Genomic DNA, 14,801 nt, shown 5'->3' with positions numbered 1-14,801 from the left:
AACAGCATGTTCTGGAGCCAACCAGAGAGTAGGCTGTACTAGACTTCGTATTGTGCAACGAGATAGGATTAATTAATGACCTCATTGTGAAGACACCCCTAGGCAGCAGCGATCATTTATTTTATTTATTTAGAGATACAGCACTGAAACAGGCCCTTCGGCCCACCGAGTCTGTGCCGACCATCAACCACCCATTTATACTAATCCTACACTAATCCCATACTCCTACCACATCCCCACCTTCCGTATATTTCCCTACCACCTACCTACACTAGGGGCAATTTATAACAGCCAATTTACCTATCAACCTGCAAGTCTTTGGCATGTGGGAGGAAACCGGAGCACCTGGCGAAAACCCACGCGGTCACAGGGAGAACTTGCAAACTCCACACAGGCAGTACCCAGAATTGAACCCGGGTCGCTGGAGCTGTGAGGCTGCGGTGCTCGCCACTGTGCCGCCCATAATATCATTGAATTTTATATTCAGTTTGAGGGAGAGAAGAGTGGGTCTATGACGAGTAATTTAAACTTAAATAAGGGCAATTATGAGAGCATGAAAGCAGAGCTAGCAAAAGTGAACTGGCAAAATAGGGTAAGGGATAGGACAATCGAGATGCAGTGGCAAATATTTAAAGGGATATTTCAGAATACACAGAATAGATACATTCCAATGAGAAAGAAAAATTCCAAGGGGAGGACCCACCATCAGTGGTTAACTAAAAACGTTAAAGATAGTAAAGAAAAAGCATATAATTGTGCAAAGATGGGTGGCAGGTCAGAAGATTGGACAGAATACAAAAAGCGGTAAAGAACAACTAAAAGATTAATAAAGAGGGAAAAATTAGGGTATGAGAAAAAGCTGGCGAGGAATATAAAGACAGATTGTAAGAGTTTCTATAGATATTTGTAAAAGAAGAGTTAACAAAGTGAGCTTCAGTCCTATAGAAAGTGAGTCTGGGTAATAAGGGAAAATGAGGAGATGGTAGATGAATTTTGAATCGGTCTTCACCATAGAGGATACAAGTAACATCCCAGAAATAGCTGTTAATCAGGAAATGGAAAGGAAGGAGGAACTCGAGAAAAATACAATTACCAGGGAAGTGGTACTGAGCAAATTGTTGGAGCTGTGGGCTGACAAGTCCCCGGGTCCTGTTGGACTTCATTCTAGGGTCTTAAAAGAAGTAGCTAATGCGATAGTTGATGTGTTGGTTTTGATTTTCCAAAATTCTGTATATTTGGGGAAGGTTCCATTAGATTGGAAAATAGCTAATGTAACTCCTTTATTCAAAAAGGGAGGGAGACAGAAAGCAGGAAACTATAGACCAGTTAGCTAATATTTTCCTTATGATAGATGTTAAGCTATTATTAAAGACGTTATAGCAGGGCATTTAGAAAAATTCAAGGTAATCAGGCAGAGTCAACACGGTTTTGTGAAAAGGGAAATCATGTTTAACCAATTTATTGCAGTTTTTTGAAGAAGCAACATGTGCTGTGGATAAAGGGGAAATGATGGATGTATTGTACTTGGATTTCCAGAAGGCATTTGATAAGGTGCCACATTAGAGGTTATTGCAGAAAATAAAAGCTCATGGTGTAGGGGGTAACATTTTGGCTTGGATCGAAGATTAGCTAGCTAACAGGAAACAAAGAATAGGTATAAATAGGTAATTTTCTGGTTGGCAAGATGTAACGAGTGGTGTGCCGCAGGAATAAGTGCTGGGGCCTTAACATTTTGCTATTTATATTAATGACTTGGATGAAGGGACCGAAGGCATGGTGGCTAAATTTGCTGATGACACAAAGATAGGTAGGAAAGTAAGTTGTGAAGAGGGCATAAGGAGGCTACAAAGGGATATAGATAGGTTACGTGAGTGGGCAAAGATCTGACAAATGGAGTATAATGTGGGGAAATGTAAAATTGTCCATTTTGGCAGGAAGAATAAAAAAGCATATTATCTAAATGGTGAGAGATTGCAGAGCTCAGATGCAGAGGGATCTGGGTGTCTTCGTGCATAAATCGCAATAGGTTAGCATGCAGGTACAGAAAGTAAGTAGGAACGCTAATAGAATGTTATCATTTAGAAGTGACACATAGCCTGGTGCAATCCATCGTCTTCCGAGACGGATGGATGCCAACTATGAATAGAGCTGGAATCATCAATTATTGCGAGGGGAATTGAATACAAAAGTAGAGAGGTTATGCTTCAGCGAGACAGGGCATTGGTGAGACCACATCTGGAGTACTGTGTACAATATTGGTCTCCTTATATAAGGAAGGATGTAAATGCATTGGAAGCAGTTCAATGAAGGTTTACCAGACAAATACCTGGAATGGGCGGGTTGTTTTATAAGGAAAGGTTGGACAGACTAGGCTTATAGCCACTGGAATTTGGAAGAGTAAGAGGCGATCTGATTGAAACATACAAGATCTTGAGGGGTCTCAACAGGGTGGATGTGGAAAGGATGTTTCCTCTTGTGGAATCTGGAACTAGGGGTCACTGTTTGAAAATAAGGGGTTACCCATTTAAGACAGAGGGTCATGAGTCTTTGGAACACTCTTCCTCAAAAGGAAGTGGAAGCAGAGTCTTTGAATATTTTTAAGGCAGAGGTAGATAGATTCTCGATAAGCAAGGGGGTGAAAGGTTATCAGGGTAGGCAGGAATGTGGAGTTGAGATTACAATCACATCAGCCATGATTTTGTTGAATGGTGGAGCAGACTCGAGGGGCCGAGTGGCTGACACCTCCTAATTCGTATGTTCAACAGCAAACTAACAGAGTACAAAGCTTTGCGTGTACCAGGCTTGTGTTCTCAGCACCCTCCTTTACAGTAACGAAGCATTGACAACTTATGCAAGCCAAGAAAAGCGGCTGAACAGCTTCCACCTCCGCTGCCTCAGATAGATATCGGGCATCTCCTGGCAGGACAGAGTGCTGAATACAGAAGTACACCAGTGTGCCGGGATCCCCAGCATGTTTGCCCTCTTGAGTCAGTGGCGATTCCGTTGGCTAGGTCTTGTGCGCCAAATGAATCATGGCCGCATCCCCAAAGACATGCTTGCTATTGGCATGAGACCAATAGGTTGCACACATCTGAGATACAAGGATGGCTGCAAGCAAGACCTCGTTGACCAGGATCAGTGCTGATGCTTGGGACTTCCTGGCTGCTGACCGGAGTTCCTGGAGAATGGCAGTCAAGAAGGGCGTGGAGAATGCAGAGGACAAAAGAAATGACTAAATGGCGGAAAAGAGAGCCTGGCAGAAGAAAAACCATCAGGTGATCTCAGGCCAACTATATTCATCAGTGCCAGCGGCGGAAGGAATTGCCATTCACGAGTTGGCCTCGACAGCCACAACAGGCGCTGTTCAATTTGGAACTGGCATATACCCCGGGCGCAGTCCATTGTCTTCTGAGACAGATAGATGCCTACTATGAATAGAGCTGGAATAATCAGCGAACTGCCCCATTCCTGACCACCTGATGGAGGAAGGTTGACAAAGCAGCTGAGGATGGTTGGGCTGTGGACAGGAAAGAGAAGAGTAAGGAATGCACACCATCCCGTCTCATTTGATTGATTGCCCCTAGACTAAGTTTGTTGCATGTGCTGATTATTCTCATCCCATCCCCTCAGAGAAGCTCATGTCCCAGAGCAATGTGAAGGAAGCAAGACTTGATGTCAGGAGTCTCAGCACTTGCTCCCTGTGCTTGCCACAGGAAAATTACACCCATTATGCTTGAGTTCAATTTCTTAGTATTTATGTTAACATTTTATTATAGTATTATAGGCAAATTTATCCCTTATCTTTCAAAAATAAAATGAAAAATAATAAATTCACCAGAAAGTCAGTGTATCACTTCCCTGAATTTATCGTAAGATGCCTTCTCTGGTTCAAAATAACAAGGTAAGGACATGCTCTTAAAAACAGTTAGGGAAGAGTTCACCAGTACAGCTTAAAAAATCTTAATAAAGAGAAAGGTATCTGTTGAATTGCCTGGTTAAGTATTCTCCCAGAAATTGAGTGATGGCTATTGTACTTTTTCATATTGTAACAAGCTCTGATTGTAAAAGCTAAACTCAGGAATACCTATTTATGGGTATATTGCTGAAACCAATTCTTAAAGCTTACACCCATTTCCTCTAACGCCCCAACACCCACCACCTCTGCCCCTGTGAAGTATAAAACCTCTTGGTCGTGAACCAAACGTATAATTAAAGTGCCCAGATGGCTTCATGTAAATAGAGGTATTTGATACTCTTTGAACAAAAGACTGCTTTTGATGTCTTCAGAATATATTCAAAGCTGAGAAGGTAATTTTCCAGAAATGCTCAAATGCAACTCGAGTGTAAAAATAAAAAGATAAAAGCAACAAATTGTATAAGAAAAAGACATTTGCTCTGAGGATTTAATTGATTTTAATTAACATTAGCATATGTTGTTTTCAGCTACTGCACCACTTACCTAAATCATCACCTATTAATATCCGGAGTAGAAAAGTCAGAAGATTTTATAGTTGTGTATAGTTCTCTAACTCTATTTTGTAAGTATTAAAAATTTACAGAAAATAATCTTTAAACTCTCATGTATTTTCCTGTATAGACTGTTTATATTAGATCCTATTTAATTGATTTGGTCATCATCTCTTTCAGTCCACTGTGCCATTGTACATAGGAACAGAGTAAGCCATTCAGACCCTTGAGCATGTTCCACTGTTCACTTAGATCATGGCAGATCTGTAGCTTAAGTGCATCTACTTGCCTTGGTTCTGTAAACTGTCCTGCCCAGTAAAGGCATGTCCTATTCATGACTTTAAACATGGACCGTATTCAGCATAGAATCTTTTGGAACTGAATTTTCTTTTTAAGTGAACCGCAATGGGTATTAAAATGCTGCATAAGATGGCTGATGAGGGTCAGGTAACGTTTGCAATTTCAACCCAGACTCAAGTATCTCAAGCATCCAGAGAGTTTTTAATTGAATGACCATGAGTGGAGAGCATCCCTTGGATGAACATAACAAGACAGAACCATTTGTGGAATTCACACCACCTATTGTTTGTGGTCTGACCCAAAACTCAATATCTATGGACTCCTAGACTCACTGCCTCTGAGCTCAAAATTTAGCAAAGAGAGCTGTAAGGAAACAGTAAATCATAAGCAGGTGTGAATGGCCACCATCTATCCCCCATTTTGTAGCAATGGCTTCAACCTTCAAATCATTCTGTGTGGACAATAGAAGGATTGATCAAAATAAAAACAGAAAATGCTGGAAATACTCAGCAGGTCAGGCAGCATCTGTGGAGAGAGAAGCAGAGTTAACGTTTCATGTCTACGACCTTTCACCAGAACACTACAGTCTGTTTATATAATTTGCTTATAGATGTAAATAGCCCAAGTTTGCAGTCAGCAGCAAACAAACAGCGTTGACTGTTCATTGCGCTTATAGCTGCCCATAGACTTTTTGTGAGTTTTGCGTGGCAGCTTATGTTAGTTAGAGAGCTATTTCAATTCAGTGTCCTGTACAGGGGATCTGAGGCCTGCATGAGCAGGGCAAGCAAGCATGTCTTTTCAATCAGTCAGACTGAAGAATTCTTACTGAGGCACGCAGAGTCTAAATTAGGAAGCATAAATTAGAATATCTAATTTAATGTAAAATCATGTAAAGAAAGTGAAATAGAGAGGGATAGAAAGATGGGATTAAGAGAGATACAAAAAAAGACAGTAAAAAAAAAGTTATTTTTTTAAATCTCCAACAACAAGTAAAATCTGAAAGAATGAGATGTCACACTTGTAAAAGTAAATTTTCAGTGCTTTCAGTAGAGATGTTGTTTGGTAGTAATTAAGACTTACCACCTGGTTAAAAATTCACTTACACTTGAATGGACAAGTCCTAACTTTTCCTCGTGTGTTTTTTGGATGCCTAGTGACAAGCACAGCAATTTAACACCCTGCATGTGTTTGAATGATGAGTCACGCAGCAAACTATTGGTGCAGCATTGTGTGAGAGCACCAGCTCAATCAAAAGGCACCCGCAAGGCAGACACTAAATAGAATGCACAAGGATGATGAGTTGACTTTTGTATGCAGTATTTGATAGTTTGTTTGGTGAAGTTGATTTGGTATGTTTGTTTTGTAGAGGCTTTTATTTCAGCATTGTGGCCAAGAGGAAGCTCTAATTGTCAGTGACAGAGGGAAGGGAAGGTGCGTGACTGTTGTACAACAGGGAATTGGGCTTATGTTCACTGTTACCATAGTTGGATGAGCTGATCACAACAGGCTGGCTGGAAAGGAGATGTATTGGCTTCCTCATCCCTTCCTCCTCTTCCCTCTTCCTTCTCTTCCTCAGCTGCTGGCCATATACCTGGTGGCAAGGGGGTGCCCTCATGATGGTGAGTTTGTGCAGGATACAGCAATCACGACGAATCATGACACACCCTCCAGTGAGTACTGCAAGGATCCTTCAGGCTGGTCCTGACAGCGGAAGTATTGCTTGTGCACTCCAGTGGTCTTTTTGATGATGTTTCATGTGGCAGCATGATTCTCATTATACGCTTGCTGCCCATGTGTGGTTGGGTTGTGCAGCAGAGTCATGAAGCAGGTGGTCAGCAGATAACCCTTGTCACCCAGCAGCCAACCTCTGATTTGATGTGATGACTGAAATACTGGTGCAGAATAAAGGCAACATGATTGCTGCCAGGATAGCGGGTATTCACCTGCCTGATGTGCTGAGCATAATCACGCACCACCTGTAGTATTAGGGTGTGAACCCTTTGCAGTTGCGGTATATCTCAGCATTTAGATGTGGTGCCATAAAGCCACATCTGTGCTGTTGATAGCACCATACATCATGGGGAAAGCTACTATCCTGGCAAAGGCACGTGCAAATTCCACTTCCTTCTCGCTGGTCAGAAAGAATGTATTGTACTCCCTTCTCCTGGCATAACAGTATCAGTAACCTCCCTTATAAACTGGGAGATGCTAGGACTGTCGCCTGCTCCATCCTGGAGGGATCCCAATGCAAAAAATGCATGACCACAGTCACATTCACTGCCACTGGCAGAGCTGTCATCACCCTGTTCTGGGACTCCAGTCTGCTTGCAAGAGGTGGCAGATTTCAGTGAGTGGCTCCTTCATTAAATGGAGATGATGCACACTCTGTTCCTGGCTTAAGATGAGGTAAGAGAAATACTCACTGAAGACCACGGGTGGATAAGACCGCCTACTGAGAGCCCTCCTCTTCCCACTTTGAACATCTTGTTCTTTATGCTACCTCTGCTCAATCTCCCAGTCATGCTGCAGGCCAAGGGAGATGGTAACTACAGCACCTATGACTGAAAATATGTGGTCTGACCAGAACACTTGAATTCAGAACAAAAGCCTTCACTGTGCAAGACCACTTCCTGTAGACTTCAACTTTAAACAGCACGAGAAAATGTTCAACACTTATACAAAAAACTCAGACAGAGCTAGTAGAAATCAACCAGCAACTAACCTAAAAGTAGTTGATGAACCCTTTAAACAACACTGGTTATCTTTTGATCCCTTTAAACCCAAGAGCTGTAGCTAACCCCTTCTTGAAAACATACAATGTTTTGGTTTCAACTGCTTTCTATGGTAGCGAATTCCACAGTCTCACCACTCTCTGGATGAAAAAATTTCCCCTCAGCTCAGTCCTGAAAGGTTTACCCCGTATCCTTAGACTATGACCCCTGGTTCTGGACTCTCCCACCATCGGGAACATCCTTCCTGCATCTACCCTGCCAAGTCCTGTTAGAATTTTATAGGTTTCTATGAGATCCCTCTATACTCTTCTGAACTCCAGCGAATATAATCTTAACCGACTCAATCTCTCGTCATAGTCAGTCCCGCCATCCCAGGAATCAGTTTGGTAAACCTTTGCTGCACTCCCTCTATAGCAAGAACATCCTCCCTCAGATAAGCAGACCACGACTGCACACAATATTCCAGGTGTGACCTCACCAAGGCCCTGTATAATTGTAGCAAGTTGGTGGGGTTGGGGGCAGGGGAGGGAATTGTGGGGGAGATGGGTGAGGTCTTTTTTGCTGCTGAACACATGTTTAGCTGTACATGTTTATGAGAGGCTGTTGGCTGGAGCAGAAAGCCAAAAATAGCAGCGCTGGTGTTAAATTTGCTTTACATGCTGACTGACATTACAGTCTGCTTGCTCTGCATACTTCATCCGCATGCTGTTAATGCCTGTGCTCACACCCTCACCAAAATGGAGTCTGGTGCCGGCTGTGCTGAAAGTGTGCGCACAACACAATTTGATACAAAAACAGCACTTGTCGCACCAAAACTATTGGCACTAGGGAGCCAAATTTGGATCCCGACGTGCACTAAAGGAAAATACTTTAAAAGAAGTAGAAGAAAAGAGAGACATTGGGGTTAAAATACACAAATCATTAAAAATGAGAAACAAATTTGATGGAGCTCTTTAAAAAATAAATAGGGGTCCTAGGCTATATAACAAAGTGTAAATTTTTTTGAAAAAAACCTGAGTTTCTGTTCAATTTATACAAGTCATTAAATAGGCTGTAAATGGAATATTATGTTTAGGTTTGGTGTTCAACATCATGAAAGATGTCAAATCCATAGAAAGGGTGAGAGATCTACTAAAATGGTGTCAGCGATGAGAGTTATGAAGAGAGGCTAGAGAAAATGGGTCTCTTTTCACTTCAACAGGTTTCATCAGGTAAATTGAGAAAAGTTACTTTCACTGAAAGATTTGAGAGTTGGAGAACATAAACTTAAGATCATCGTTTAAAGGAAAATTTGTAAAAAGGTATAGAAAGGGAAAAGTGAATACCTTTTACAGAAAGTTAATAATGAGTTGAATGGCTTCCTTCTGTTTTGTAAAATCCTATGATCCTTTGTGTCATGCATATTCTTCTTTGGCAATAAGGAGATAGTTTACTGAGAAATGAGCCAATGCTGATTTGGTAAGAGAATACTTCAGAACTTATTAGGTCAATGGCTAATAATGTCAGGAGGATACCTTGTGTCGTTTTTTCTTATGGTTTGAGCTAAATCAAATAAAAATTATAGTTGTGAATTAATTATATTACTTCCACATTTTGCTTTTAATTTCGGTAAGGCAATGGGAACAAAGTGATAATTGGACTGTGCTTTAAGCAACTGGGGCAGAAGCCGCCAGTGATGTTAGTAAACAATTGGATGCACTATTGGAGAGGACGTAATTAACTAATTCAAGGTAGCAATGTTGTACGAGACAAAATAGAAAAGAGGTACCGTGTTACTATTTATTCGTCTGTAAATGGAAAATGAATTGAGTTCAGATCTAATTGGTCTGGTATGTACATGCAAGCTCAACAAAGCAAAAAAGGCACCTTATGTAACCACTTCCATAATAATTACTTCGCCATTGTTTCAGATCACAACAAAACAAGAGGCAGTGGATAAAGGTCGTTGGAGGAAAGAAAAATTCTGAGATCGAGAACTAGGCAATTAAGGGGATCAAATCGAGGTAAAGAATTCATCTTGTAAGGAAATGATTCATTTTTTTTTATTAAGCCCCTAAAAGTTAAAAGCCTACAGAAGTCTTTTGATGGTGCAGTTTTCAGGGAGGTCACAAAACAGCTTGATCTTGACATTGATCACATTTAGAACTCAACTTTCTTACAATTATTGAACGCCTAGAGATTAAGTTAACTGTATCAAAGCAATAATGCTTTACCAGAACCTAAACACCAGCAGTTTCTGCTGGCCTCCATGACCATGATCGTCAGATAGAAAGCTTAGGGTGGTGGATGTTTACAGGATTTGGAACTTCTTGATAACAATTGATGAGATGCCACAGTGCGTGTGAAGGTTATGGAATCTACACAGATCAATATAGTTAAAAAGGGTGTAAAAAGAGCAAGATCATAGTCAGAAGTGAGAAGTCGTCCAGAAGGAGGAAGCAGACTTAGGCAGTTGAGCTTAACAACTGCAATGTATCATTTTCTACAGCAAAACATTGCCATGTGTTTGAGAGTCTGGATGCAGTTTAACTCTTAACAAACTTGTAAGTATTTGACTCTTCATAGTAACTCATTTTTGAATAAAAATCTTAGCCTAGAAATTGTTGTTGGTAGCATTCAACAACAACAACAACTTGCATTGCTTTAACAAAAAGATGCAATCGGATGATTCACAGGGATGTAATCAGCCAAAAAAGCCATGAAGAATGTATAATGATGGATGAGCAAAAACTTAACCAAAAAAGTTAGTTTCAAGGTGGGGTGGGGGGGGGGCGCGGTTGGTGGTGGGTGGCATAAAGGGCGAGCGGGAGGTGGACAGGTGGTGGGCTTTAGGGAAAGAAGTATTGAAAGATTTGCATTTTTCAGCATCTTTCATAAACTCAGGACATCCTTTACTTCAGTTAATGAAGTACTTTCAAAGTGTAGTCATTGTTGTAATGTAGGAAATGCAGCAGCTAGTTTGTACACAGCATGACACAAACAGCAAGGTATAATAATGAGATAACCTGTTTTATTGATGTTGGTTGAGGGCTTTGCTGTAGAAAAGCGGCTAACATCCCCAGCTTGTACACACTACTGAGTCAGCGGCGCTTGAGATGGCTTGGCCATGTGAGCCGCATGGAAGATGGCAGGATCCCCAAAGATACATTGTACAGCGAGCTCGCCACTGGTATCAGACCTACTGGCCGTCCATGTCTCTGCTTTAAAGACGTCTGCAAACGCGACATGAAATCCTGTGACATTGATCACAAGTCGTGGGAGTCAGTTGCCAGCATTCGCCAGAGCTGGCAGGCAGCCATAAAGACAGGGCTAAATTGTGGCGAGTCGAAGAGACTTAGTAGTTGGCAGGATAAAAGACAGAGGCGCAAGGGGAGAGCCAACTGTGTAACAGCCCCGACAAACAAATTTCTCTGCAGCACCTGTGGAAGAGCCTGTCACTCTAGAATTGGCCTTTATAGCCACTCCAGGCACTGCTTCACAAGCCACTGACCACCTCCAGGCGCTCCCTGTTTTTAAAAAATTCCTTCATGGGATGTGGGTGTGGCTCACAAGGCCAGCATTTATTGCCTATCCCTCTATAACTGGGTGACTTGTGACTTGCTCAGGCATTTCAGAGGACGGTTAAGAGTCAACCACCTTGCTGTGAGTCTGAAGTCACATATAGGCTGGATCAGGTAAGAATGGTAGATTTCCTTCTGTAAAGGACATGAGTGAACCCAAAGCGTTTTTATGGCAATCCGATAGTTTCATGGTCATCATTACTGATATTAGCATTATTTTTATTCCAGATTTATTTAATGAAGTGAATTTAAATTTTCCAGCTGTCGTGGTGTGATTTGAACTTGTATCTCAGTCCAGTAACTTTGTCAAAATAGTGTCATGTGATGTTTTACATCCCCTCGAAAGGGGATAAATCTGGAATTTAAAAAGCTAGTCTAATGATAGCCATGAAACCATTGTCGATTGTTGTAAAAACCCATCTGGTTCACTAATGTCCTTTAGGGAAGGAAATCTGCTGTCCTTACCTGGTCTGGCCTACATGTGACTCCAGACCCACAGCAATGTGGTTAACTCTTCCATGCCCTCTGAAATGGCCGAGCAAGCCACTCAGTTGTACCTATTTGCTACAAAGTTAATAAAAAGGGATGAAGCCGGACGGACCAACCGGCATCGGCCTAGGCACTGGAAACGACCACGGCAAACCCAGCCCTGTCAACCCAGCAAAGTCCTCCTTACTAACATCTGGGTGCTTGTGCCAAAGTTGGGAGAGCTGTCCCACAGACTAGTCAAGCAACAGCCTGACATAGTCATACTCATGGAATCATACATTACAGACAATGTCCCAGACACTGCAATCACTATCCCTGGGTATGTCCTGTCCCACCGGAAGGACAGACCCACCAGCGGTGGTGGGACAGTGGTATACAGTAGGGAGGGAGTTGCCCTGGGAGTCCTCAATATCGACTCCGGACCCCATGAAGTCTCATGGCATCAGCTCAAACATGGGCAAGGTAACTTCCTACTGATTACCACCTACCACCCTCCCTCAGCTGATGACTCAGTACTCCATGTTGAACACCACTTGGAGGAAGCACTGAGGGTGGCAAGGGCACAAAATGTACTCTGGGTGGGGGACTTCAATGTCCATCACCAAGAGTGGCTCGGTTGCACCACTACTGACCGAGCTGGTCGAGTACTAAAGGACATAGCTGCTAGACTGGGTCTGCGGCAGGTGGTGGGGGAACCAACATGAGGGAAAAACTTACTTGACGTCGTCCTCCCCAAGCTGCCTGCTGCAGATGCTTCTGTCCATGACAGTATTGGTAGGAGTGACCACTGCACAGTCCTTGTGGAGACGAAGTCCCGCCTTCACATTGAGGATACTGTCCATCATGTTATGTGGCACTATCACTGTGCTAAATGGGATAGATTTCGAACAGATCTAGCAATGCAAAACTGGGCATCCATGAGGCGCTGTGGGCCATCAGCAGCAGCAGAATTGTACTCAACCACAATCTGTAACCTCATGGCCTGGCATATCCCCACTCTACCATTAGCCAGGAGACCAACGCTGGTTGAATGAAGAGTGCAGGAGGGCATGCCAGGAGCAGCACCAGGCATATCTCAAAATGAGGTATGAACCTGGTGAAGCTACAACACAGGACAATCTGCGTGCCAAACTGCGTAAGCAGCATGCGATAGACAGAGCTAAGCGATCCCATAACCAACGGATCAGATCTAAGCTCTGCAGTCCTGCCACATCCAGTCGTGAATGGTGGTGGACAATTAAACAACTAACTGGAGGAGATGGCTCCACAAATATCCCCATCCTCAATGATGGGGGAGCCCAGCACATCAGTGCGAAAGATAAAGCTGAAGCATTTGCAACAATCTTCAGCCAGAAGTGCCAAGTTGATGATCCATCTCGGCCTCCTACTGAAGTCCCCAGCATCACAGATGCCAGACTTCAGCCAATTTGATTCACTCCGCGTGATATCAAGAAATGACTGAAGGCACTGGAAACTGCAAAAGCTATGGGCCCTGACAATATTCCTGCAATAGTACTGAAGACCGGTGCTCCAGAACTTGCCGCGCCCCTAGCCAAGCTGTTCCAGTACAGCTACAACACTGGCATCTACCCTGCAATGTGGAAAATTGCCCAGGTATGTCCTGTACACAAAAAGCAGGGCAAATCCAACCCAGCCAATTACCACCCCATCAGCCTACTCTCTATCATCAGTAAAGTGATGGAAGGTGTCATCAACAGTGCTATCAAGCAGCACTTTCTTAGCAATAACCTGCTCAGTGACACTCAGTTTGGGTTCTGCCAGGGCCACTTAGCTCCTGACCTCACTACAGCCTTGGTTCAAACGTGAACAAAAGGGCTGAACTCCAGAGGTGAGGTGAGAGTGACTGCCCTTGACATCAAGGCAGCATTTGACCGAGTATGGCATCAAGGAGCCCTAGCAAAACTGAGGTCAATGGGAATCACGGGGAAAACTCTCCGCTGGCTGGAGTCATACCTAGCGCAAAGGAAGATGGTTCTGGTTGTTGGATGTCAATCATCTGAGCTCCAGGACATCACTGCAGGAGTTCCTCAGGGTAGTATCCTCGGCCCAATCATCTTCAGCTGCTTCATCAATGACCTTCCTTCAATCAAAGGGTCAGAAGTGGGGATGTTTGCGGATGATTGCACAATGTTCAGCACCATTCGTGACTCCTCAGATACTGAAGCAGTCCGTGTAGAAATGCAGCAAGACCTGGACAATATCCAGGCTTGGGCTGATAAGTGGCAAGTAACATTCGCGCCACACAAGTGCCGGGCAATGACCATCTCCAACAAGAGAGAATCTAACCATCTCCCCCTGACATTCAACAGCATTACCATCGCTGAATCCCCCACTATCAACATCCTAGGGGTTACCATTGACCAGAAACTGAACTGGAGTAGCCATATAAATACTGTGGTTACAAGAGCAGGTCAGAGCTAGGAATCCTGAATCGAGTAACTCACCTCTTGACTCCCCAAAGCCTGGTCCACTATCTACAAGGTACAAGTCAGGAGTGTGATGGAATACTCTCCACTTGCCTGGATGGGTGCAGCTCCAACAACACTCAAGAAGCTCGACACCATCCAGGACAGAGCAGCCCGCTTGATTGGCACCCCATCTACAAACATTCACTCCCTCCACCACCGACACACAGTGGCAGCAGTGTGTACCATCTACGAGATGCACTGCAGCAATGCACCAAGGCTCCTTAAACAGCACCTTCCAAACTCACGACCTCCACCAACTAGAAGGACAAGGGCAGCAAATACATGGGAACAGCACCACCTGCAAGTTCCCCTCCAAGTCACACATCATCCTGACTTGGAACTATATCGCCGTTCCTTCACTGTCGCTGGGTCAAAATCCTGGAGCTCCCTTCCTAACTGCACTGTGGATATACCTACCCCAAATGGACTGCAGCGGTTCAAGAAGGCAGCTCACCATCGCCACCTCAAGGGTAATTAGGGATGCGCAATAAATGCTGGCCTGGCCAGCGTCGCCTCCATCCCATGAATGAAAAAAAAACCTAGACTTGGGTGTACATGGTACAATTTCAAAATTTGCAGATGACACAAAACTTGGAAAATTTGTGAACTGTGAACAGCATAGTGAACGACTTCAAGAGGACATAGACTGGGGGAATGGGCGGTCGTGTGGCAGATGAAATTTAATACAGGAACGTACGAAATGATACATTTTGGTATGAAGAATGAGAAGAATCAACAGAAAATAAAGGATATAATTCTAAAGG

The sequence above is a fragment of the Heterodontus francisci genome, chromosome 2 (genome assembly GCF_036365525.1).
Source record: "Heterodontus francisci isolate sHetFra1 chromosome 2, sHetFra1.hap1, whole genome shotgun sequence".
NCBI classification, from domain to species: Eukaryota; Metazoa; Chordata; class Chondrichthyes; order Heterodontiformes; family Heterodontidae; genus Heterodontus; species Heterodontus francisci.
The sequence above is the reverse complement of the archived record's forward strand: the minus strand, read 5'-3'. Positions refer to the sequence as shown.